The sequence below is a fragment of the Bubalus kerabau genome, chromosome 2 (assembly GCF_029407905.1).
Source record: "Bubalus kerabau isolate K-KA32 ecotype Philippines breed swamp buffalo chromosome 2, PCC_UOA_SB_1v2, whole genome shotgun sequence".
Classification (NCBI taxonomy): domain Eukaryota; kingdom Metazoa; phylum Chordata; class Mammalia; order Artiodactyla; family Bovidae; genus Bubalus; species Bubalus kerabau.
The window spans coordinates 36,155,870-36,182,706 of record NC_073625.1 but is presented as its reverse complement, the minus strand read 5'-3'; the positions used below and the strand labels follow the sequence as shown (position 1 = coordinate 36,182,706).

The 26,837-nt window shown below is 40.2% G+C and overlaps 1 long non-coding RNA gene across 3 annotated transcripts in view; it reads right to left on the bottom strand.

The window, feature by feature from the left end:
• LOC129643213 (uncharacterized) overlaps positions 1–23,696 on the bottom strand; it is a 201,225-nt gene extending 177,529 nt beyond the window's left edge. For 2 of the 3 annotated variants that reach the window (XR_008710156.1, XR_008710158.1), the window contains exon 1: positions 23,154–23,696. This is a non-coding gene — a long non-coding RNA (uncharacterized LOC129643213). The remainder of the gene's footprint in view (positions 1–23,153) is intronic. The other variant, XR_008710157.1, reaches the window with a different exon arrangement.
• Between the last annotated feature and the right edge of the window lie 3,141 nt (positions 23,697–26,837).

Sequence of the window (26,837 nt, the reverse complement as noted above, 5' to 3'; positions counted from 1 at the left end):
TGCTTGATAAAAATATGCCCTTGAGACTCATCTTATGTTTGGGTTTGAATGCTCACAGTATTCTGTCTTCCTAGTGTGTGCATAACAAATTTTTTACTAATCATTACTTTGGTGATACATTGGCTTTCAATCTATTACACAAGTTTTTGACAAAAGCAAGAACACAAAATTCAATGTGGCTAGATCCAATTAGTCAAAAAGAAGAAAAGTTATAGAAGAGATGAAGACAGGGAAGAAATGGACCATGGGTACATAAAGTTATATGCGGGGCCTTGCTAGAATTTCAGATTTCACCTAAAGAGAAATGGAGAACACTTAAGGGCTTTGGATATTAATAACAGGATATGACATCAATTAATATCTGCTTCCATTTTGCTAGGGAGTACTGGAGGGGTCAAGTGTAGAATCATCCTGCAACAATCCAGGCAAGGGATGAAGGTGGTAATGAATTGGGATTTTAGTGCTGGTCTGATGAGAAGTGTTTAGATTTGGGGTTTATTTTGAAGATTAAGTTTCCATGATTTGTTGGTCTGTTGATTTATTTGGAGTATTAGAATCACCAAAAACAGCAGCAAATTTCTGGACTAATCTAAAGTGTGAGGTTGACAATAATGAAGGTAAAGATGATTGACTGCAGGAGGAGTTTTACTTTGTATGTGTGTGTGTGTATGAAAAAGTGAAAGTGTTCGTCACTCAGTCTTGTCTGACTCTCTGCGACACTATGAACGATAGCCTGTCAGGCTCCTCTGTCCATGGAATTCTCTAGACCAGAATACTGCAGTAGGTTGCCATTCCCTTCTCCCAGGGATCTTTCTAGCCCAGGGGTTGAATTTAGGTCTCCTGCATTGTAGGTAGATTCTTTACTGTCTTGAGTCACCAGAGAAGTCATGTCTGTATATTTATATATTTATTTTTGTGGGACAGAATGGTTTCAGAAATTTGCTTTTGTACATAGCCAGTTTGAGCTGCTGGTTAGATATCCATGCAAGATATTAAGGGGACTATTTTGCCTAATAGTTTGGAGTCCAGGGGAGATATCTAGATGTAAATATACATTTCAGAGTTATTTGTCTTTAGATGCCATTTGAAACCATAAGATAGCATATGCTTATCAATGAATAAAGCTGAAAGACTGAACCCTGGGGCATTCCAAGGCAAAATAAGATATGAAAAGAAAAATGCCAACTAATTTCAAACTGAGAAAGTCATATAGGACCAAAATAAAGACATTAAGGTGCCACAGACACTAACTGAAGAGAATGTTGTAAAGGGAACATGGTAATTAACCAGATCAAATGCTTTTGTACACCAAGTAAGAATAGGGATAAGAAGCTCACCACTGGATTTAACAACACAGATGTAATTTTCCAGTGACTTCCCATACTGTTAATGTTGGCAAGGGAAGAAAATATGATTGAGTGATGGTTTAGTCAAAGGATAAAAGTGTCAAGGGAATTAAAGGTGTAACAAGGAATATAATTATAGTTACTTGCCATGAACTTTAATCTACCTAAGAAATAAAGATAAGGTGCCTGGGACAGAGAAATACTGATATGATCACAAGAGTTTAGATTTTGTTAAAGTTGTAAATTTCTGTGAATGTAAGATAATGATATTGCTAAGCTAGAAAGTGATAATCCAAGAGGAGAATAGTTAAGGTGATATGAATACTAAATACAATGTCATAGCCTGAAAAGTGAAAGTGAAGTCACTCACTCATGTCTGACTCCTTGTGACTCCATGGACTGTAGCCCACAAGGCTCCTCAGTCCATGGAATTCTCCAGGCTAGAGTACTGGAGTGGGTTGCCATTTCCTGCTGCAGGGGATCTTCCTGACCCAGGGATAGAACCTGGGTCTCCTGCACCGCAGGCAGACGCTTTACTGTCTGAGGGGTTCAAGTATTACATCAAAACTAAAGAAAAATGACAGAACTGAGACAGAACTGTGTCAGAGCATCTCTTGTGGAGGTACGGGTCAGCAGTGGACTGCCACAGGGACAGGAGCTCTGGGCGCAGCAGACTTGGGTATGGCATAAGCCCTCTTGGAGGAGGTCACCATTAATCCCACCATAGAGCTGCCAGAACTTACACAGGACTGGGAAATAGACTCTTGGAGGGCACAAACAGAACGTTCTGTGCACCAGAACCAAGGAGAAAGGAGCAGTGACCCCACAAGAGACTGACCCAGACTTGCCTGGGAGTGTCCAAGAGTCTCTGGTAGGGGCGTGGGTTGGTGGTGGCCTGCTTCAGGGTTGGGGCCACTGAGTGAAGCAGTACATGCATGGGGCCTTTTGAAGGAGGTCACATTATCTTCATTACCTCCACCATATTTGGGCCCCAGGTAAATAACAGGAAGGGAACACAGCTCCACCCATCAACAGAAAACTGGATTCAAGATTTACTGAGCATGGTTCCGCCCATCAGAACAAGATCCAGTTTCCCAGTCAGTCTCTCCCATCAGGAAGCTTCCATAAGCCTCTTATCCTTCTCCATCAGAGGGCAGACAGACTGAAAACCACAATCACAGAAAACTAACCAATCTGATTACATGGACCACAGCCTTGTCTAACTCAATAAACTATGAGCCATGCCTTGTAGGGCCACCCATGATGGACGGGTCATGGTGGAGAGTCATGACAAAATGTGGTCCACTGGAGAAGGGAATGGCAAACCACTTCAGTATTCTTGCCTTGAGAACCCCACGAACAGTATGAAAAGGCAAAAAGGTATGACACTGAAAGATGACCTCCCCAGCTCAGTAGGTGCCCAATATGCTACTGGAGAAGAGTGGAGAAATGATTCCAGAAAGAATTAAGAGACAGAGCCAAAGCGAAAACAACACCCAGTTGTGGTTGTGACTGGTGATTGGAAGTAAAATCCAATGCTGTAAAGAACAATACTGCATAGGAACCTGGAATGTTAGGTCCATGAATCAAAGCAAACTGGAAGTGGTCAAACAGGAGATGGCAAGACTGACATCGACATTTTAGGAATCAGCAAACTAAAATGGACTGTAATCAGTGAATTTAACTAAGACGACCATTATATCACACTACTGTGGGCAGGAATCCCTTAGAAGGAATGGAGTAGCCATCATAGTCAACAGAAGAGTCTGAAATGCAGTATTTGAATACAAACTAAAAAGTGAAAGAATTATCTCTGTTTCCAAGGCAAACTATTCAATATCATGGTAATCCAAGTCTATGCCCCAGCTAGTAATGCTGAGGAAGTTGAATGCTTCTATTAAGACCTACAAGACCTTCTAGAACTAACCCCAAAAAGATGACCTTTTCATTATAGGGGACTGAAATGCAAAAGTAGGAAGTCAAGAAACTCCTGGAGTAATGGGCAAATTTGGCCTTGGAGTACAGAATGAAGCAGGGCAAAGGCTAATAGACTTTTGCCAAAAGAACACAGTGGTTATAGCAAACACCCTCTTCCAACAACACAAGAGAAGACTCTACACATGGGCAACACCAGATGGTCAATACCGAAATCAGACTGTTTATATTCTTTGCAGCCAAAGATGGAGAAACTCTACACAGTCAGCATAACAAAACCGGGAACTGACTGTGGCTCAGATATTGAACTCCTTATTGCCAAATTCAGACTTAAACTGAAGAAACTAGGGAAAACCACTAGACCATTCAGGTATGACCTAAAGCAAATCCCTTACGATTATACAGTGGAAGTGAGAAATAGATTCAAGGGATTAGATCTGATAGACAGAATGCCTGATGAACTATAGACAGAGGTTCATGACATTGTACAAGAGACAGGGATCAAGACCATCACCAAGAAAAAGAAATGCAAAAAAGCAAAATGGCTGTCTGAGGAGGTCTTACAAATAGCTGGGAAAAAAAGAGAAGTGAAAAACAAAGGAGAAAAGGAAAGATATACCCATTTGAATGCAGAGTTCCAAAGAATAGCAAGGAGAGATAAGAAAGCCTTCCTTGGTGATCAATGCAAAGAAATAGAGGAAAACAATTGAACGGGAAAGACTAGAGACCTCTTCAAGAAAATTAGACAAACCAAGGGAACATTTCATGCAAAAATGGGCACAATAAGGACAGAAATGGTAGGGACCTAAGAGAAGCAGAAGATATTAAGAAGAGGTGGCAAGAATACACAGAAGAACTACGCAAAAGATCTTTTTCTATACATGAAGATCTTCTTCAGACCCAGATAATCATGATGGTATCATCACTTACCTAGAGCCAGACATCCTGGAATGTGAAGTCAAGAGGGCCTTAGGAAGAATCACTACAAAGAAAGCTAGTGGAGGTGATGGATTTCCAGTTAAACTATTTCAAATCCTAAAAGAGGATGCTGTGAAAGTGCTGCACTCAATATGCCAGCAATTTTGGAACACTCAGCAGTGGCCACAGGACTGGAAAAGGTCACTTTTCATTCCAATCCCAAAGAAAGGCAATGCCAAAGAATGCTCAAACTACCACAGAATAGCACTTATCTCACACGCTAGTAAAGTAATATTAAAAATTCTCCAAGCCAGGCTTCAACAGTACATGAACCATGAACTTCCAGCTGTTCAAGCTGGATTTAGAAAAGGCAGACAGACTATAAAACAAACTGCTAACATCTGTTGGATTATCAAAAAAGGAAGAGAGTTCCAGGAAAACATCTATTTCTGCTTTATTGACTATAGAAAAGCCTTTGATTGTGTGGATTTCAACAAACCGTGGAATATTCTTAAAGAGATGGGAGCACCAGATTTCTTGACCTGTCTCTTGAGAAATCTGTATGCAGGTCAGGAAAAAACAGTTAGAACTAGACATAGAACAACAGACTGGTTCCAAGTACATCAAAGCTGTATATTGTCACCCTGCTTATTTAACTTCTATGCAGAGTACATCATGAGAAACGCTGGGCTAGAGGAAGCATAAGCTGGAATCAAGATTGCTGGGAGAAATATCAATAACCTCAGATATACAGATGACACCACCCTTATGGCAGAAAGCAAAGAACTAAAGAGCATCTTGATGAAAATGAAAAAGGCGAGTGAAAAAGTTGGCTTAAAGCTCAACATTCAGAAAACTAAGAAAATGGCATCTAGTCCCATAACTTCATGACAAATAGATGGGAAATGGTGGAAACTGCGAGACTTTATTTTGGGGCTCCAAAATCACTGCAGGCGGTGACTGCAGCCATGAAATTAAAAGACACTTACTCCTTGGAAGAATAGTTATGACCAACCTAGACAGCATATTTGGATAAGGTAATGGCACCCCACACCAGTACTCTTGCCTGGAAAATCCCATGGACGGAGGAGCCTGGTAGGCTGCAGTCCATGGCATCGTGAAGAGTCGAACATGACTGATCGACTTCACTTTCACTTTCGTGCATTTGAGAAGGCAATGGCAACCCACTCCAGTGTTCTTGCCTGGAGAATCCCAGGGACAGAGGAGCCTGGTGGGCTGCCGTCTCGGGGGTCGCACAGAGTTGGACACGACTGAAGCGATTTAGCAGCAGCAGCAGTAGCAGACAGCATATTAAAAAGCAGAGACAATCCTTTCCAACAAAGGTCTGTCTAGTCAAGACTATCGTTTTTCCAGTAGTCATGTATGGATGTGAGAACTGGACTATAAAGAAAGCTGAGAGCCAAAGAATTGATGCTTTCAAACTGTGGTGTTGGAGAAGACTCTTGAGAGTCCCTTGGACTGTAAGAAGATCCAAACAGTCTGTCCTAAAGGAATATTCATTGGAAGGACTGATGTTGAATGTGAAACTCCAATACTTTGGCCACCTGATGCGAAGAACTGACTGGTTGGAAAAGACCCTGATGCTGGGAAAGATTGAAGGCAGAAGGAGAAGGGGACTACGGAGGATGAGATGGTTGGATGGCCACCGACTCAATGGACATGAGTGTGAGTAAACTCTAGATGTTGCTGATGGACAGGGAGGCCTGGTGTGCTGCAGTCAATGGGGTCGCAAAAAGTCAGATGTTACCGAGTGACTGAAACGAACCTAACTGCAAGAAAAATGAGTAATGTAGAAACTATATATAATAAGGATTTATCTATACTTGTAACTTCCCTGGTGGCTCAGTCTGTAAAGTCTTTGCCTACAATGTGGAAGATCCAGGTTCAACCCCTGGGTTGGGAAGATCCCCTGGAGAAGGAACAGGCAACCCACTCCAGTATTCCTGCCTGGAAAATTCCATTGACAGAGGAGCCTGGTGGGCTACAGACCATGGGGTCTCAAAGAGTCAGGCACAACTGAGTAACTTCATTTTATCTATACTAGCTTATCCATAATAATAAATATACAATTGAAATAAGAGATATTAATTACACTGGAACAGTTTAGAATATATAACAGCTCTGTACTGTATTTTAATTTCTTTTATAAACCTCAAACTATTATAAACTGTAACAAGTAATTAAAAGTGGAATGCTTGAAGCTAGGTATTGATTTTTCAGTTATTAATAATAATGATACTGTGATAAGACCATATGAGTGAGTAGCTGAAACCGAATGGAGAACTTTAGAGCTCAGACTGTTAAGGAGCTGGGAAGTCACTTGCTTATAGGTCAAAGAAATAACAAAAATGAAAAGTGAGAGGTGATTAAGTGCTGGGGAAAGTTCTGGAAGCAGCAGTGTACAGTAGAAGAAACTTACTCCATCTCTCAGCCCATTTGATGAGGGCTGAGGAAGAGAAAACCTCACAATTTGACAGGTTGAAAGGTCAACTGTGTAGTCAGAAAACAGCCAAGCTTTAGATAAAGGGCTTGAGGTTATAGAGATTTTTCAAAACACTGACTAAGGTAAAAAGGCAGAGAGAAATATAGTAGGGGTTAGGACAAATGGGAGGAATAGTTAGCAAAGTGTTTGCTGCTGCTGCTAAGTCGCTTCCATTGTGTCTGACTCTGTACGACCCCACAGACAGAAGCCCACCAGGCTCCCCCACCCCTGGGATTCTCCAGGCAAGAACACTGGAGTGGGTTGCCATTTCCTTTTCCAATGCATGAAAGTGAAAAGTGAAAGTGAAGTCGCTCAGTCGTGTCCGACTCTTTGCTACCCCATGGACTGCAGCCTACCAGGCTCCTCCGTCCATGGGATTTTCCAGGCAAGAGTACTGGAGTAGGTTGCCATTGCCTTCTCTGAGCAAAGTGTTTAGAGCTAATCAATTCCTGAGACTGAATGATAATGAAGATGTCCTGGACTTCTTGTGATGACTGGAATAAACTGGGAAAAAAACAGCATAACAATGCGAGTCTTGATCTTCTTAGAGCAAAAACAGGTAGTAGGGAAGTAAGCATCCACAGAAAGGGTATGTTGGGGATCTTTTCAGAGGCTCTGAAGTGTTAGGACTTACTGCTGATGGTGGTTTTCAGGGAGGTGATGAAGCGCTGTTTTACTAACATATAAGGTTTTCTCTGTGACTGGTAGGCTTAAATATATAAATATGGAGCTAGGGGAGACATAAGGACTCCGAATAAACACCTGGTAATGTCGATTATGGTGTTTAAGGTGTGCAACTGAATGAGGTGCATCTTAAAGTTAAAATAGAAGAGGATTTAGAGGTGAAGAGATAAGTATAAAAACTGACCTAAGATAAAGATTAAGACAAAATTGTATAAGTATTAAATAAGTCTATTTGGTGGTTAGGAAGATTTACATTAATAATATGCCACATACAAATTGATAAGAAATCTTGAAATAATCTGAAAGTATTAGGATTCTTAACAGAAAACCAAACACTGTCAAATTGTTTGTCACTGAGTTTTATAAATCAGTGCAACATTTTACCTTTCTATTCTGCAGCACTAATTTTATCATGAATTGATTAGTATATTTTACACACTTACCATTATAATTGAGGGCTCTATGCTACAAGAATCAATTTTTAATTGTCTGTTTGAAATTATTAAATCATTTACAAATCTAACAACATATTAAGTATGCTAGGTATTTAATTATAGTTCAAGTATTTAAGGGATTTCCATGTTTGATTTTCAGAGCATTTAAACCAGAAAACATCCCTGAAATACTTATGTTTTATGTCAAATGGACATTTTCCAAGAGTACTGTAATTATTCTGAAGAATATCACATTACTCTTTTAGAAATATGAGAATTTAGATATCAAGATGAAATAGTATAGTTGTTCCATAAAATATGAAGATAAGTTTGTACAAAAGTTCTACTAAATTAAAGGTGATTTAGAGAGACAAATATACTCTGGAAAATATATTTCTGAAAAGATATTGGGAAAAAATGAACTTTTACAGAAACTCTTTAAAAGTCATTACTGTGAAAAAAATTTTTTTTCACTTGATACATTTTGAGTGAGAAAGAGGGAACAGAGAGACGTCTAACCTGAAAGTGGTATTCCTCAGAGCCATGCCATTACAGGATGACAAAGAGTGAAAACTAGGAAGGTGTTTAAACTTTATGATGGCTGGTTATTACAGTGGACTTTCCAGTCAATTTTAACCAAAACTCTGCTATCTTGGACCACTGTAGGCAGATGAGAAGTTTTTTTCATGATTATCAGAGGCATTTACAAAAAATAACCAACATTAATTCTGGCTTATGTTTATTAAATGAGTTTGATTAAATTATGCTTGTCTTGGCCGTTTTGTCTGCTTGAGGTATCTTCAAGCCTGGTCTCCATTTTAATAACAGAGAACTACAGTAATATGAAAATATTAAAAGGAGTTTTCTTCTCTTGTTATTTTAATCCAGTGGTTTCCAACTGGAGGTGATCTTGCCCTAAGGGACCTTTGGCAAAAACTGGAGACATTTCTGCTGTTACTACTACGGGAGCTACTGGCATCGAGGGGTAGAGGCCAGAGCTGCTGCTGAACATCCCAGAGTTCACACGATGGCCACATGATAAGAAGACACTGTCCTACCCAAAATGTCAATGGTACCTTTTTTGAGCAATTTTCCTCTCACATCTCTCGTGATTTGATCTTATTCACAGAATAGTTTGCATTCCCACATCTAAGCAGAGGACTAAGCAATTAACTTATCTACATTATATCTCATCTCTAAGCTCCAGACCCCTTGATTTCAGTCTCTACTTGGTATTTGCTTTTGATGGTTTCACAGAGGCATCTGAACTCAACCTCATCTTATCTAAATTCCTGTTCATATTTCAGCTCAATAAATGGAGCTAATCGCCATTCAATTTGAACAGTCAAAAAAACATGGAAATGTCTTTATTCTATTTCCTAGCTGCCATTTGTTGTAAGCAGGTGAACAAAAGGTACACACTTCAAGTTATATAAAAAATATTAGGGATGTAATGTACAATCTGATGACTATGGTTAACACTACAACTCTATGACATGTAGCAGTTGTTTTGAGTAAATTGTAAGAGTTCTCATAACAAAATTTTTTCCTCTATTCTTTTTTCCTGTTTTAATTATCTGTGTGAGAAGATGGATGACTAATATAATTATAGGTTCAACCATATATATTTCATAATACATATGTAATCATATATCAGATCAGATCAGTTGCTCAGTTGTGTCCGACTCTTTGCGACCCCATGAATCGCAGCACGCCAGGCCTCCCTGTCCATCAGCAACTCCCGGAGTTCACTCAGACTCACATCCATCGAGTCAGTGATGCCATCCAGCCATCTCATCCTCTGTCATCCCCTTCTCCTCTTGCCTCCAATCCCTCCCAGCATCAGAGTCTTTTCCAATGAGTCAACTCTTTGCATGAGGTGGCCAAAGTACTGGAGTTTCAGCTTCAGCATCATTCCTTCCAAAGAAATCCCAGGGCTGATCTCCTTCAGAATGGACTGGTTGGATCTCCCTGCAGTCCAAGGGACTCTCAAGAGTCTTCTCCAACACCACAGTTCAAAAGCATCAGTTCTTCGGCACTCAGCCTTCTTCACAGTCCAACACTCACATCCATACATGACCACAGGAAAAACCATAGCCTTGACTAGACGAACCTTTGTTGGCAAAGTAATGTCTCTGCTTTTGAATATGCTACCTAGGTTGCTCATAACTTTCCTTCCAAGGAGTAAGCATCTTTTAATTTCATGGCTGCAGTCACCATCTGTAGTGATTTTGGAGCCCAGAAAAAGAAAGTCTGACACTGTTTCCACTGTTTCCCCATCTATTTCCCATGAAGTGATGGGACCGATGCCATGATCTTCGTTTTCTGAATGTTGAGCTTTAAGCCAACTTTTTCACTCTCCACTTTCACTTTCATCAAGAGGCTTTTGAGTTCCTCTTCACTTTCTGCCATAAGGGTGGTGTCATCTGCATATCTGAGGTTATTGATATTTCTCCCAGCAATCTTAATTCCATCTTGTGTTTCTTCCAGTCCAGCATATATATAAAATCATTAATCAAACCATCATGCTACATTCTTTGAACTTAATACAGTGATGAATATCAACTATTTCTCAGTAAAACTGGGAGAAAATAAAGTTTATTTTAATCATGGACAGTCTAAGCAAAAAACAAGATAATTTTGTAATGAAATTAAATATGGGGCCCAAAACGCTGCTGGATCTAATATTTCTCCTTCACCACTAAATTTGCCCTATTTGTAGTTAACTGCTCCAGGAATAATCATTCCTCCCATGACATTTTGTCCTTGTCCAAACTCATTCTCCCTCCTGACACTGTGGCTGGTGCTGACATTAAAGTGAAAGTGAAGTTGCTCAGTCGTGTCCAACTCTTTGCAACCCCATGGACTGTAGGCCACCAGGCTCCTCTGTGCATGGGATTTCCCAGGCAAGAATACTGGAGTGGGTTGGCATTTCCTTCTCTAGGGGATCTTCCTGACCCAGGGATTGAACCTGGGTCTTCCGCATTGCAGGCAGATGCTTAAACTTCTGAGCCACCGGGGAAACCTTGCCATTATAGAAAAAAGTAGTGAAGGATGAAGTATGTGGGCTGAGGAAAGAGTCTGGGATGCCATGAAAAGCACAGGCACAATTTTAAAACTCAGCACCAGAGCTACAGAGATGCATTGGTCACCAAATGCTGTGTAACAAGTCACCCCAAATTTAGAGGCTACAAATAATTATTAGCAGTTTCCACTGGAGTTTAATTTGGTGACATATGGAGATGGTTTTAGTTCCTATTCTACAGTGTCTGGAACAAAGCTGGAAGACTCAAAATTCAGGCCTGGAAATATCTGGGAGCTCATTTGCTCACGTTTGATCATAGATACTGATGTCCCGCTTGGGGACTAGCTGGGACTATCAGCCAGAATAACCCACAAGGGGTCCTCCGATTCCAGGGGCAAGAGTTCCAGGAAAAGGAGAATCAGGAGAAGCCGCATTGCCACTTCTGGTCCGGCCTCAGGAGTCACGCAGCATCACACTACATTACATTGGCCCAATTAGCCACAGAAGCCCACCCAGGTTTGAGGGGAGGGAACACAGCTCACACCTCTCAGTGGAGACATGTCAACATTACACTGGAGTAGAGTATACAGATGGTATGTATTATACATGTGTCTATACTTTCCAAATGTGGCTACACACACACACACACACACACACACACACACACACACTTTCCACAAGAAGTACTAGAAGAAACAAAATATTGTGCAGATGGAATTCTGAACTTGAAAACTTTTCCAAACAATTGAGAAATTGGTAGTGACATTAACTTCAACACCATTATCCTCTTATCTAGTACGGTGTCTAAAATGCATAAATACTAATATACATAAATACAAGTGCTTATAACCTTTTCTGAGATAGCTTGGGACAACCTGCCATTTTTAATACTGTTTTTATCAGACACTCTCCAGCTTTCACATCTCACTCTCAGGTCAGGAGCACTCCTAAATTTCTAGTTATACACAATGCAATCCCAGGTGAGCACTGCCTATCTGCTCTTCTTCCTCAAGTGCCCCTCCCCTCCTTTCCCCCAGCAGACTCACATTCAATTGTGGATATAAAGGCTTCATATGATATGAAACTGTGGCACACACCAGGAACTCTCTGCTATTGCCAGAGAATGCATTTCAGCCCTGGTATATTCTTTTTCAGCATTTATCACTTAAAAAAAATGAAAAGCTGCTGTTACATAGAAGTGCTGAGTTTCAGGATTAATTATTGGAATAGGATGTGGTCACCATGGGCTCTGTAAACTCGCCTTGGCTCACTCATTCTCTGGTGAAAATTGAATCTGAAATGCTATCTGGAGTCATGTTTATAATGACTGCCCTCAGACTGTCACTAGGGCATCTCAAGCAAATAAGGGCTTGTATCTTCCTAGCTACATACTCCACAGTGCTGTCTGCTGACACAATTATGAGAAAGGTATATCTTTTTGTCAGAAACATAACTATATGGCTCAGTAACAAGGATTTTACAGATTGCATCATAGTTTTCCCTGAAAATGTTCTATGACCTAATTTTGTTAATAATTAAATAGGTCTCCAGATATAACCAAGTTACCCAATATTTTGGAGAAGGAAATGGAAACCCACTCCAGTATTCTTGCCTGGGAAAACCCATGGACAGAGGAGCCTGGTGAGCTACTGTCCATGGCGTGGCAAGAGTCAGACATGACTTAGTGACTAAATAACAACCCAGTATTTTGTCTTTAAAAATCAATCATTATTTATGGATGTATATATAACTAGTCAAAATTATTAAAACTGAGTTGAGCCAAAAGATATCTTGTCAGGAGCTTATCTTCACAACACAGACAACTATTAAATCTCACTTCTAAGCTGAATTGTAAAATGCATCCCCTCTAATTAGTAAATGAGTGAAATATATTAAAACCACAGCTGTTAAATTTAATATAGTATGGGTATTGGTAACTCTGTAAATAGTTCAGTTTTTTAAGATACCTTATGTACAATATGTATTCATCACTTAGTTGTAAAATACATATCAAGGAGAACAGAAAGGTAAGCTATTGAATTTCTCACTGGATTCATAAGTTATTTTTAGATTTTTATCACAGTTTAACCTCCATCTTTATCAAATCTGTTACTTTGTTTTAACAGATGTGTAAAGACATTCCTTATGTATGGGATCAGTGGCATTGAGTGAGAAAATCATATTCCTTAATTCCAGAGTTCAGGCCACATTATAAAGCCTGTGGGATTGGACAACACTGAGAATATAATCAATGGAACCAAACTATCCCTGCTTCTACAGGTGACTTATCTGACCACTTCTATTTCACTGTCAGCCTCAAACTGTAGCACATACAGGAAGCCTCAGTGTAATTTTAGGAATCTAGAAAACCAGTATTACGGTGTGGGCCAAGGAGTATTGGACTAGTTATCCAACAATATATAAGCAGTGCAACTTAATAGTTATCAGAGGAGCTTTGTGTTAGTCGCTTAGTTGTGTCCTACTCTCTATAACCCCATGGACTGTAGCCCATCAGGCTCCTCTCTCCATGGGATTTCCCAGGCAAGAATACTGGAGTGGGTTGTCACTTCCTTCTCCAGGGGATCTTCCCAAACCAGGGATCAAACCCATGTCTCCTGCTTGGCAGGCAGATTCTTTACCATTGAGCCACCTGGGAAGCCTGAAACTAGCTTTAAGCACAGCATATAGAACTGCCTATTGTGGCTCAGATGGTAAAGAATCTGCCTGCAATGCAGGAGACATGGGTTCAACCCCTGGGTAGGGAAGATCCCCTGGAGAAGGAAATGGCAACCCACTCCAGGATTCTTGCCTGGGAAATCCCACGGATAGAAGAGCCTGGCAGGCTACAGTCCATGAGGTCGCAGAACTGGACAACTGAGCGACTAACACTTTCACTTTCAGCTTTATGCACAACATATATGACTGCCTATTATACTTAGTTGGAAAACTTTCAAGACATTATAGTATTTCTTGCTTAAAATAGGCCTCATCCCTGCAGCAGGACACAGAATTTATAGTCTATTTGGTTAAATATTACCATTATTTAAAGGTTAGCATTTTAGAAAGGCAAGTATAAAAAGGTAGGTAGATGTTTATTTTTATGCCTAGTTTTGTGACAGACTGTCAAATTCTCATTTTCAGTTTTTAACAAAATTGGGGGATATAAATATGCCTCCACCCATGCTGAAGTTGAAGATGACTGGTTAAATTTCTCTGTTAACTTCAAGATGGACTTAATCCAAACCATAATAATCACATTAAATGTAAGTGACAATACCACAGTTAAAAGGCAGAGATTGTCGGCTTAGATACAAATCAAGTTCCAATTTTATGCTTCTTAAAAGAAATGCACTTCGAATGTTAATACCTAAGTAGGTAAAAAGTAAAAGGATCAAAGTGATAGCCCATTCTAAACTGATCAAAATAAAGCTATCACTATATTAATGAGCAAAGTGAATTAGAGAAGAATACAATGAAGAAGTAAGGTCTTTTCATAAAGAAGCAATTCATAAAGACAAAACTCTTCAACTTTACATACACATCTTCAAAATACAGAGGAAAATCTGGTAGAACTGCAAGAAGAAACAGATACTTTCAAGGCCATATTTGAAGATAAATACTACTTTCTCAATATAGGCAGAAAATACAAGTGTATGGAAGACTTCAACAATGCTACCAACTAAATCAACTCAATTGTCAATTTTAGAATAAACTTCTCAGCAGAGTATACAGTCTTCTCAAGTGTACATAGAATCAAACCCAAGACCACAGAACAAAAGTCTAAAATTTAAGAGCATTTTTACAAAGAATGTTCTGACCACAACATGATTACAGATCATTAACAAAGATTTTCTGAAAAATCCTTAAGTAGCTGAAAATGAAATAACACTTCTAAAAAACTTGTGTCATTGCAAAAAAATAAAAAAGGAAGTTTGAAATATTCTGACCTCAATGTAAATGGAAGCACAACATAAGTGTCTGGCTAGTATATACACTTTAACATACAACTGACCAAATTTCAGGCAGAAATTTGGACCACAGAATTGTATTCGAAGAAAACAAAACTCAAATTCATGACCTCATGTTCTATTTTAAGCAACTAGAAAAAGAGCAAATTAAACCCAAATGAGCGGAGAAAATGAACTGGTAATCTGAACAGATAGAAGAAGAAAAATACGGGGAAAAAAAAAATCAGTGTACCCACAAACTAACTCAAATAACAATCTGGTAAGAGTCTAGTCAGTTTAGCTAGGAAAAGAAGAAGGATAAAACTCAATTTAACTGTGTGAGATTTAAAAGAATATAACTACAAATATGTCATATTCTACAAACATTAACAGAATTTCAAAGAGTATCATGAAAGATTTTGTGCCAGTAGGTTCAATAACTCCAATTAAATTCTATAATTCATATGAAAATCCAAGTAATTAAAACAGGCAAAACAACTCTGAAAGAACAAATACTGGAAAGCATTATCTGATTATAAGAACAAAAAAATCACAGTAAAAGTTTGTTACTGGCCTCAGTATAAACAAGGAGATCAATGAAACAATAAGAAATCTAGAAGTGGATTCACACACATGAATAACTGATTTTTCATGAAAATTCAGAGGCAACTCAGTGATGAAAGAATAGGGTTTCCACAAATATTGTTAAAAAGTTGTATGTCCTGGTGAAGAAAATGTGATTTTGTTTCCTATCTTGTACAATATATAGAAATTAAATCAAAATGGATCATATACTTAAAGGTAAAACCTAGAACTATAAAAGCTTTTGAAGTTAAAACCTTGAAATTGGGCTGGCAAAGACTTAAGTATGATAATTAAAAATAATCCAAGAAACAAATTGGTAGCATGAGCTTTATCAAAATTTCAAATATTTTTATTTTCACAATATATAGTTAAATAAAATGTAATGGCAAACCACAGTCAGAAAATTTTTGCAAGGTATTTATCTGATAAATTGATTCCAGAAAAAAAGAATGCTCAAAACACAGCAATAAAAAAAACCTAATATTAAGGTAGATAAGTATGTGAAAGACATTTCACCAAAAAAAATGGATGGCAAAAAGACACAGAAAAAGATGCTCAACATGATTAGTCATTAGGCAAATTAAATCCAAATTATAAACCAGGACATGGTTTTTGGATTTCCTAAGATTTTTCATAAATCGAAATAGTTGATTTACAATGTTGTTAGTTTGAGATGTACAGCAAAGTGATTCAGTTATACATATATAAATAATATGCTTTGTTTTTTTTACGTTCTCTTCCATTATAAGTTACTAAAAGTATCAGGTATAGTTCCCTATGCTATACATTAGGTCCTTGTTGGTTATGTATTTGAAATATAATAGTAATAGTGTGTATATTTTATTCCCCAACTCTTAATTTATCCCTCCCTACTCCTTTCCCATATATTAATAGTAAAATATAAGTTTATTTTCTGTAAGTCTATTTCTGTGTTATAAAAAGTTCCTTTGTATCATTTTGGTAGAGTCTACATGTAGGTAATATCATATGATAATTTGTTTTTCTGCCTAGCTTACTTCACTTAGTATGATGATCCCTATGTCCATCCATGTTGCATTATTTCAGATGGCATTAATTCATTTTTAAGGCTGAGTAACATTCAGTTCAGTCGCTCAGTTGTGTCCTACTCTTTGCGACCCTATGAATCGCAGCACGCCAGGCCTTCCTGTCCATCACCAACTCCCAGAGTTCACTCAGACTCACGTCCATCGAGTCAGTGATGCCATCCAGCCATCTCATCCTCTGTTGTCCCCTTCTCCTCCGGCCCCCAATCCCTCCCAGCATCAGAGTCTTTTCCAATGAGTCAACTCTTCACATGAGGTGGCCAAAGTACTGGAGTTTCAGCTTTAGCATCATTCCTTCCAAAGAAATCCCAGGGCTGATCTCCTTCAGAATGGACTGGTTGGATCTCCTTGCAGTCCAAGGGACTCTCAAGAGTCTTCTCCAACACCACAGTTCAAAAGCATCAATTCTTTGGCTCTCAGCCTTCTTCACAGTCCAACTCTCACATCCATACATGACCACAAGAAAAACTATAGCCTTGACTAGACGGACCTTTGTTGGCAAAGTAACGTCTCTGCTTTTCATTATGCTATCTAGGTTGGTCATAACTTTCCTTCCAAGGAGTAAGTGTCTTTTAATTTCATGGCTGCAGTCACCATCTGCAGTGATTTTGGAGCACCAAAAAAATGAAGTCTGACACTGTTTCCACTGTTTCCCCATCTATTTCCCATCAAGTGATGGGACCGGATGCCATGATCTTCATTTTCTGAATGTTGAACTTTAAGCCAATTTTTTCACTCTCCTCTTTCACTTTCATCAAGAGGCTTTTTAGTTCTTCTTCACTTTCTGCCATAAGGGTGGTGTCATCTGCATATCTGAGGTTATTGATATTTCTAGCGGCAATCTTGATTCCAGCTTGTGTTTCTTACAGTCCATTAATTATTAGAGAAATGCAAATCAAAACTAAAATGAGGTATCAACTTACATCATTCAGAAAGGCCATCATTTAAAAATCTACAAACTATAAATGCTGGAGAGGGTGTAAAGAACAAGGAACCCTCATGGATTGTTGGTGGAAATGTAAACTGGTGAAACCACTATGGAAAACACTATGGAGGTTCCTTATAAACCTAAACATAGAACTACCATATGATCCTGTAATTCCACTCCTGAGCATATGCCCAGAAAAAAAAATGATATTCAAAAAGATACATGCACTCTAGTGTTCAAAGCAGCACTATTTACAATAGCCAGGACATGGGAACAACAATATTGTCTATATGTCCATCAACAGAGAAATAAAGATATAGCACATATACACAATGGAACATTACTCAGCCATAGAAATGAATGAAATTGGGTCATCTGTAGAGGTGTGAATAGACCTAGAGAAGATCATACAGAGTGAAGTAAGTCAGAAAGAGAAAAATAAATATCGTGCATTAATGCATATATGTGGAATCTAGAAAAATGGTACAGATGATCATACTTGCAAAGCAGAAAGAGAGACACAGATGTAGAGAACAAATGTATGGATACCAAGGGGGGAAGAGAAGATGGGAGGAATTGGGAGGTTGGGATCGACGCACATACACCATTGATACTATGTGTAAAGGAGAACTAAAGAGAAGCTACTGTATAGCACAGGGAGCTCTGTTTAATGCACTGTGGTGACCTGGATGGGAAAGAAGTCCAAAAGGGAGGCAGTGTGTGTTTATGTATGGCTGATTCATTTTGCTGTACATAGTAAAGCAACTATACTCCAATAAAAAATTTTAAAATATTAAAAAAAATAATGACAAAATTGGAAGGAGAATTGAGGTTTCTGCAAAAAAAAAAGTATAGTATCTTGGAAAATAAGTCATATAAATTTCAAAAATGAGGCAGCAGTCACTTGTGTTAAATAGTGTGGAGTAAAAAATCAGAAAAATCATGGACTATGACAAAAATCAATGTATTTAATAAGATGAAGGTCACAGTCATTGGCAGAGTGATTTGAATAGAGGTGGAAATAAGTCCTTAAAGGTTAAGTTCAGAAAATAAAAAAGTAAACATAGTTAGGTACAGATTAACTCGTTCAACAAGTTACTAATGGAAACAAAGTTTAACCATGTTTAAGGGGAATGTAGGAGCTACATTCCTTAATATAACTACATTGCTTAATATGTTTCAGCAAATACAACTTTGTCATATCTTATGCTGCTTTATTTACATAATTATAATACATATTCAACCGCATTTTGCTTTTATTCAGTTCTTTATATTTTATTCTATTTTGATAAAAGTCAGTTTAATGAATTCTTTTAATGAATAGTATTTTATGACAGTATGGCACATCTATTGTATTTTTCATGATCACTTAAGATTTTTGTTCATTTATTCATTACAGACACTTGGCAATGAACATTTTTGTATCATTTTAGGAAGTTACAAGTTTTATGTACAGAAATAAAGTAGCTGAACACATGTGTTACACATTTAACTTTACTAGATATTGCCAGTTTTCTCAAAAGTGTCCATGATAATTCTCACCTTTACCAGTAACAGGAGAGTAAAATTTCTCCCTTTATCCTTACCATTCTTATTTGTCAGACTTGGAATTTGGCTAATACACTATGTTTTATTGTGTGTGTGTGTATGTTTTCAAATTTTAGTTTCTAGATATGGAACAATGCTCAACCACACCTGAGTTGGACATTTTTATGTTCTTCTCAGTGAATCCCTATTTGGATCCTTTACCCACCTCTGACATCTTCTTATCTTTCTTATTTCCACTCTTGGGCTAAAATGGGAAGCACTCCAGGAGGAAGCCTCAGTACCCCACCCCCTGAGCTTGGCATGAGCTGCCACTCAGAGCACCATCCTGCCTCTGTGTCCAGGACAGCTCCCACTTTTGTCCGACGCCCCATCTCAGGCCCTGGCTCAAAGGGAAGAAGGGGGCCCACAAGGGTCAAGCAGCCTGACTGGTCCCTCTGTGGTGCCTCAATTCATCTCCCTGCCAGGTGCTCCCAAGTCTCTCTGGCTCCTGGGGACCTCCAGATATACACCACCTTTAAGGTGCCCCATCACCTGTGGACCTCCCCCCAACAACAGGCTCAATTTTCATATGTTCCACCATTTCACTCTTCAGTATCATCTCATCTACTTTCTTAAGAGAAAAGTCTCATAGCCCCTGCTTCTCTAAGAAATCCTTTTGTTCTTTTTGATCACTCTGTATTTGTGCTTTCCATCATTATATATTTCATCTGGTTTGAGGAACAGAGGAGAGACTGATGCTTACAACCACTCTGCCCCAGTTCTGACAGTTTCAGAGCATTCTAGCTGGAAGAAAGAGCAACAACAGCTACAACCAGCCTTTACCTTCAGAACTCTCAAGGCATCACACACACACAACTATTCAGCCACTAAGAAATAGAACTGCCATACGACCCAGCAATCCCACTGCTGGGCATACACACCGAGGAAACCAGAATTGAAAGAGACATGTGTACCCCAATGTTCATCACAGCACTGTTTACAGTAGCCAGGACATGGAAGCAACCTAGATGTCCATTGGCAGACAAATGGATAAGAAAGTTGTGGTACATATACATAATGGAATATTATTCAGCTATTAAGAAGAATGCATTTGAATCAGTTCTAATGAGGTGGATGAAACTGGAGCCTATTATACAGAGTGAAGTCAGAAAGAAAAACAGCAATACAGCATATTAATGCACATATGTGGAATTTAGAAAGATGGTTACTATGACCTTATATGCAAGACAGCAAAAGAGACACAGATGTAAAGAACAGACTTTTGGACTCTGTGGGAGATGGCGAGGGTGGGATGATTTGAGAGAATAGCTTTGAAATATGTATATTACCATATGTAAAACAGATTGCCAGTCCAGGTTTAATGCATGAGACAGGGTGTTCAGGGCTGGTGCACTGGGATGACCCTGAGGGATAGGGTGGGGAGAGAGTGGGAGGGGGTCAGGATGGGGACACATGTATACCCATGGCTGATTCATGTCAATGTATGGCAAAACCACGACAATATTGTAGAGTAATTAGCCTCCAAATCAAGTAAACTAATTAAAAAAAAATGAGCCTGACCCAGAAGAAGACAACAAAGCTTTCCATGTACATCCCTTGACATCACTCAACTTTTAGGTTGTAAAGCCCAGGCACACACTGAAAAAAAAAAAACAACACAGATGACTGGCATTATTAATTCATTACATTTAAAAAATGATGACATTTATGTTAATAGATTATTGAATTAGTATTACAATACATAAGGCTATAAAATTTTAAGGGGATAAAAGTACTCTCAGTTAAAGCAAGATAACTTTTAATGGCCTCACATCTGCAAAATGTGTTTCCCATTTTGTTTCCTTCTCAGCTGAATTAAAGTATTTTAGAGGCCTGTTAAAATATTTTTGCATTATAAAATATAAAATGCTGGAGATCAGTGTAAATAAGATATGTGTGAAGAAGGAGGATTCATTAGAATAAAGGATGGGATTCTCAGCACTAGGATGATTCTCCTAGAAAGGGCTGTTCAACATCTACCCTCCCACACACACACTACTGGATCCCAGTTGGACTTTTTTTATGAGAAGAAAAAATGGGTGGCAAGAGCCTTAGTTTTTAGGGTTTTTTTCTTTTTCTTTTTTTTTAAATAATTGTATATTTTTAATGGAAGAGTAATTGCTTTACAGTCCTGGGTGTTCATTGGAAGGACTGATGCTAAAGCTGAAACTCCAATACTTTGGCCACCTCATGTGAAGAGTTGAATCATTGGAAAAGACCCCGATGCTGGGAGGGATTGGGGGCAGGAGGAGAAGTGGACGACAGAGGATGAGATGGCTGGATGGCATCACCGACTTGATGGATGTGAGTGAGTGAACTCTGGGAGTTGGTGATGGACAGGGAGGCCTGGCATGCTGCGATTCATGGGGTCGCAAAGAGTTGGGCACGACTGAGTGACTGAACTGAACTGAACTGAATTGCTTTACAGTATGCGTTGGTTTCTACATAACATCAACAAGAATCAGCCACAGGTTTACCTATGCCCCCTCCCACCTGAACCTCCATCCCGCCTTCCTCCCCATCCCACCCCTCTCGGCTGCTATCAGCCCCTGCGTTGAGGTCCTGTGGTAATGTATGTTTCCATGCTACTCTCTCCTTACATCCTACCCTCAACTTCTCTGCTGCCGCCCACAACCAAGTCCATAAGTCTGTTCTCCATGTGTCTCTGTTTTGACAATATTCAGTTTACAAAAGCACCAAGGTGGCTATTCTCTGTATAGGCTTAGGCTGAATCACTGCTCATCTTTCATGGAGGAAATAATGCCATATTGAAACCTTTGAAGGCTCTGCCAGCCGAAAGTTGGTGTGTTTTTGTTTTATCCTTTTTGTAATCAACAGGGGACATGTCCATAGTGTGAGGTTAGAACCCAGCGGTGCCTCAGATCCCAGGAAGAAATGGGGCTGGGTAGCAGGCCTGGCCAACTACTACAACCATCCAGGGAGAAAGAGGCTTGAAAAGCCATCAGACCACACCCCACACCCCACACCCCACACCCATTAAGCCTGAGTCTCTGCTGTAGGAATCAGGTGTAGGACTTTGAAAGTCCCCCAGGTGATTCCTCTCTACCCTCAGCCAGAGCTCAGCAACTGTCACAGAGCTTCTGAGGCTGTGACTTAATGCTTCCTGGTTTCCACTCCATAAAGACAGTTCTATTTGATTTTACCCTATTTTACAAGTTTATGATTCCTCCCATTACTGTTACAACTGAAACTCCTTCCAGATAGTTACCAAATTCAGAGAACCTTGAAACAAGTATTGTTAAGAATTTCCATCTATTGATTCATTCACCTGCAAACAAAGGAATGTTTTAAGGTCATCATCTGCTCTGTGCTGCTGCTTACATTGAGAATCACACACACAAAGAAACTCAAAATAGATTTTTCAAATATAGCTTTCTTTCTCTGTAAAACATCCCTTTGTGATGATAGCCATTACACAAGCATTTTTATTTTAATTGAGTGTTTCATTATCCTTAAAGCGAATCAACCTGCAGTGCTCTCCACACAACCATTAGTCTGAAGAAAATCGCCCTCAGATACCTTGCAAGGCAGCAAAATATATAGATACTAGGATCCAATGAACAGTTCTTCCAAAAAAGGTAGTTGCTATTGTAAACAACTTTGGCCTCCAAGAATGATGTGGCACGTGTTCACCTTAAATTTCACTTTTCTAAACAGAAACCATTTTACCTTCTCCTCCCGAAGTCCTAAGTGACCAATATGTGCTTATAGGTTTGGAGAAAAGAGATTCAAACCCTGGCTCTCTATTTCGAGCTGCAGTAAAACGTACAGACTTTTATGCTCATCCCACTAGCAGTGATGAGTTTGCCCTGGGTCATCCTTGGCCAAGTCAGCAAGACCCTCGTAACCAACAGGACACATTTAACACATGAACAGTTAGAGGCGACGCGGTTTTTATTCTGCCAGTTTGTCCGCAGAGGAGAGGAGACGCCCTCTCCCTGTGAAGCTACAGGACGGGAAGGTGGTGGGACACACGGTTCCAGACGCTCAGAGAAACCGGGGGACCAGGGCCAGGCCCGTGAGCATCCTCAGGGGGGCCCGCGGTCTCCAGGGGCGTCCTCGGAAACTCCGCGGAGCAGCCCCAGGCTCCCCGACACGCCGGCATCAGCTTCCCCTCCCTGCTGCAACAAACCACCGCAAACAGAGCGTCACAGCACAAGGAAAGTGAATTCCTACCTTCAGACGTGGGAAATCAGGGTGCTGGGCAGCGCTGGTTCCTCCGGGGGGCTCTGCACAAGAACTTTCTCTCTGCCTGCCAGCCCCATCTTCCCGTCACGCACCATCTTGCTTCAGCCCAAGGCTCTGAGCCACCCCCTCCCTCTTAGAAGGCTTGATCCTGTTGAATCCACCTGCATCAACCTTATCTCCCATCATTAAATTACTACCTTTATTTAACCCCACTGTGCAAGATAGTGTACTCACAGGTTCCAGGAATTAGGATGTGCACATCTCTGAGAGGGGAACTGTCAAGCTCAGCATGATTTCCATTGTTAGCATACACTTGCTGTGTGATTTTTCTCCTGAAAATGATTTAGGGATCATACAAGAAAGATGTTGCACAAAGACCTTTGGGTAACTCATAATGAAAGGGAGCAGGACCCTGTGGTCCATGCCACCACCCCCACCCCCACCATGCTCTCTGTCTGCCTTTTCTTAATGGAAAACTGTAGTCAAAGAATAAGTTTAATCACAGAAGTGTGAACATGCAGAAACAAAGGAAAACAGTCAAAGGAGATCAAATAATAATAAAATAGTCACTAAGCAAAGCCAAGACCTTTAGTTCCTCCTTATGGTCCATAGTGGAGAAGGCAATGGCACCCTACTCCAGCACTCTTGCCTGGAAAATCCCATGGACCAAGGAGCCTGGTAGGTACAGTCCATGGGGTTGCTAAGAGTCAGACACGACTGAACAACTTCACTTTCACTTTTCACTTTCATGCACTGGAGAAGGAAATGGCAACCCACTCCAGTGTTCTTGCCTGGAGAATCCCAGGTATGGGAGCCTGGTGGGCTGCCATCTATGGGGTCGCACAGAGTCAGACTTAGCAGCAGCAGCAGCAGCATGGTCCATAAATAATATCCCAAGCCATGTCCTGATAGCTGTCTCGCAGATACTGAAACCCCCACCAGGTGAAGAAGTTAACTAAATGATGACAAGACTGTAGCCATGACATAAGCCAAGAATTGGCCTCAAAGAATGGAAACCAACTTACCCTGGAACTGAAGACTAACTGTAACTAAAACAAGCAAAATGACACCGCTCAGACCACCAATGACCAATTTCAAGATGACTGTCAGAGCTGACTGTGCTGTTTCTGCATGTAGCCCCTCCCCTGCCATTAAAAACTCTTGTCCCACTAGGTCGTCAGTGGGGGGAATCTGCCTCTGAACAGATGTCTGCCCTCCCCCATGACCCCCCAGTTGCCAGCATCTGAAATAAAGCAAACTCTCCTTTCTACCATGGCTTCCCTGATAGCTCAATTGGTAAAGAATCTGCCTGCAATGCAGGAAACCCTGGTTCAATTTCTGGGTTGGGAAGATCCCCTGGAGAAGGGATAGGCTACCCACTCCAGTATTCTTGGGCTTCCCTGGTGGCTCAGCTGGTAAAGAATCTGCCTGCAAGGCAGGAGACCTGGCTTTGATTCCTGGGTTGGGAAGATCCCCTGGAGAAGGGAAAGGCTACCCACTCCAGTGTTCTGGCCTGGAGAATTCCATGGAGTGTATAGTCCATGGGGTTGCAAAGAATTGGACAGGACTGAGTGACTTTCACTTCAGTTCCTTTCCACCAACCTGGTCTGCTTACTGGATTTTGAGCAGTCCAAAAGCAGCCAGACCCCAGCTGTCAGAAACAATAACACCAGGTGAGGTGAGAAGACTGATAGAGCCTATCCGTGTTTTTCTTTCCCTTAAAATATGCTTTATTTTAAATTTATGGCATGTTTATTTACAAGTGGAATTTAATATCAACACATTTTTCATGTCGGCAATGAGGCTATAAATAAGTTGCTCATAGTGGAACCTGGATGACCTACTGGAGTTTTTTTTTTAATAAAAGGTTAAACTGTGGTTGGATGTACATCAGTTATCACTATGGTAAGATTTCCATAGAACACATTAGATATGGAATAATATGTAAACACATTTGGAGCTGTGCTGTACTGAAGAAGGAATAAATAAATTCACGGTATATACTTAACAGGGGATAAGAATGAGAGGGTTATAACAGGGAGAGCCTATCTGAATTTTAAGTTTTCTTACCAAACATAAATGAGAGCAAATATTAATAGAAGAGACCCATGAAGCTTGGTTTCTACTACTGCAGCATAGCGATACCTGTTAATACTATTAACACTGTGCTTTCTGTGGGCCAACTGCTGCAGTAGGTGCTTGATACCTGGGACCCCGTTAGTACTGCAAGGATCTCTCTCATTTGCTAATAAATAAACTGGATCCAATAGAATTTAAGTAACTTAGCCAAAGTCACAAAGCTAGTAGGTGGCAAGGGGAGGTTCTCATGCTGGTCCATGGGCACCAAAGCACGTGCTTATTCCTGCTGCACGTGGTGCTCTGACTCCTGAGGGCACAGGAGGCTGGGGGAACAGCGGTAGGGCTCAGAAACCTGCTTCCTGCCCAAGCTCAGTTGCCACTCAGGCTGTGAGAAACAGCGTCATTTATAAAAGGAAGGATCTCCATCGACCTGTCTCTTCCTTCTTAATTTCTCTAAGTCTCAAAGGAAAAACTTCTTCACTTCTTCCAAACGAAGACTTGATGACAACAGTCATCCAGGTAAACGTCTCACTCTCAGAAGCATCTCCTAACAGAAGGTTTTCCTGAAAAACTGTAATCTTGCCTCCTATCACTGATAGGATATCACCTTTCAGTCACCTTTAAATTTCTTCCTTCAGAGAAATGATTTTGACACATCATGTCAATATGACAGTTCTTTCTCTTATCTATTTGTGTGGTTTTTTAAAATTTTAACATAGTTCGTTGAAGTTTAATTTATATTACAGTGCACTCACTGAGATGTACATTTCAACGCATCTCGGTAAATATATACACCCATGTCACCACCTCCCAAATCAAGTTCCCATCACTTCAGAAGTTCGTTCCTGCATCTTCTCAGTCAATCCTGTCTTCACTGTAGTCCTCAGTCAGTTCAGTCGCTCAGTCGTGTCTGACTCTTTGCGACCCCAAGGACAGCAGCACGCCAGGCCTCCCTGTCCATCACCAACTCCCAGAGTTTACTCAAACTCATGTCTATTGAGTTGGTGATGCCATCCAACTATCTCATCCTCTGTCATCCCCTTCTCCTCCCTGTAGTCCTGCTGCTGCTGCTAAGTCGCTTCAGTCGTGTCTGACGCTGTGCGACCCCATAGACGGCAGCCCACCAGGCTCCGCCAGCCCTGGGATTCTCCAGGCAAGAACACTGGAGTGGGTTGCCATTTCCTTCTCCAATGCATGAAAGTGAAAAGTGAAAGTGAAGTTGCTCACGTGTCCGACTCTTAGCGACCCCATGGACTGCAGCCTACCAGGCTCCGCCGTCCCTGGGATTTTCCAGGCAAGAGTACTGGAGTCGGGTGGCATATAGTCACTAGCAGTCCTAAACAGCCTGTTTAGTCCTAAACAGCCTAAAAACCCTGTAGTCCTAAACAGCCACTAATCTGGTTTCTGTCATGGCAGATTATATTGGTCTTTCCTTGAATTTAATGTGAATAGAATCAGATAGTAATACTTTCTATGCCTGGCTTCTTTCACTCAGGGTGATGGTATTTTGAGATCCCAGTTGTTTTATCATCAGTAACTAATTCATTTGTATCATTGGGTATTATTCACTCAGAGCTGCATGTCTAAGAAATT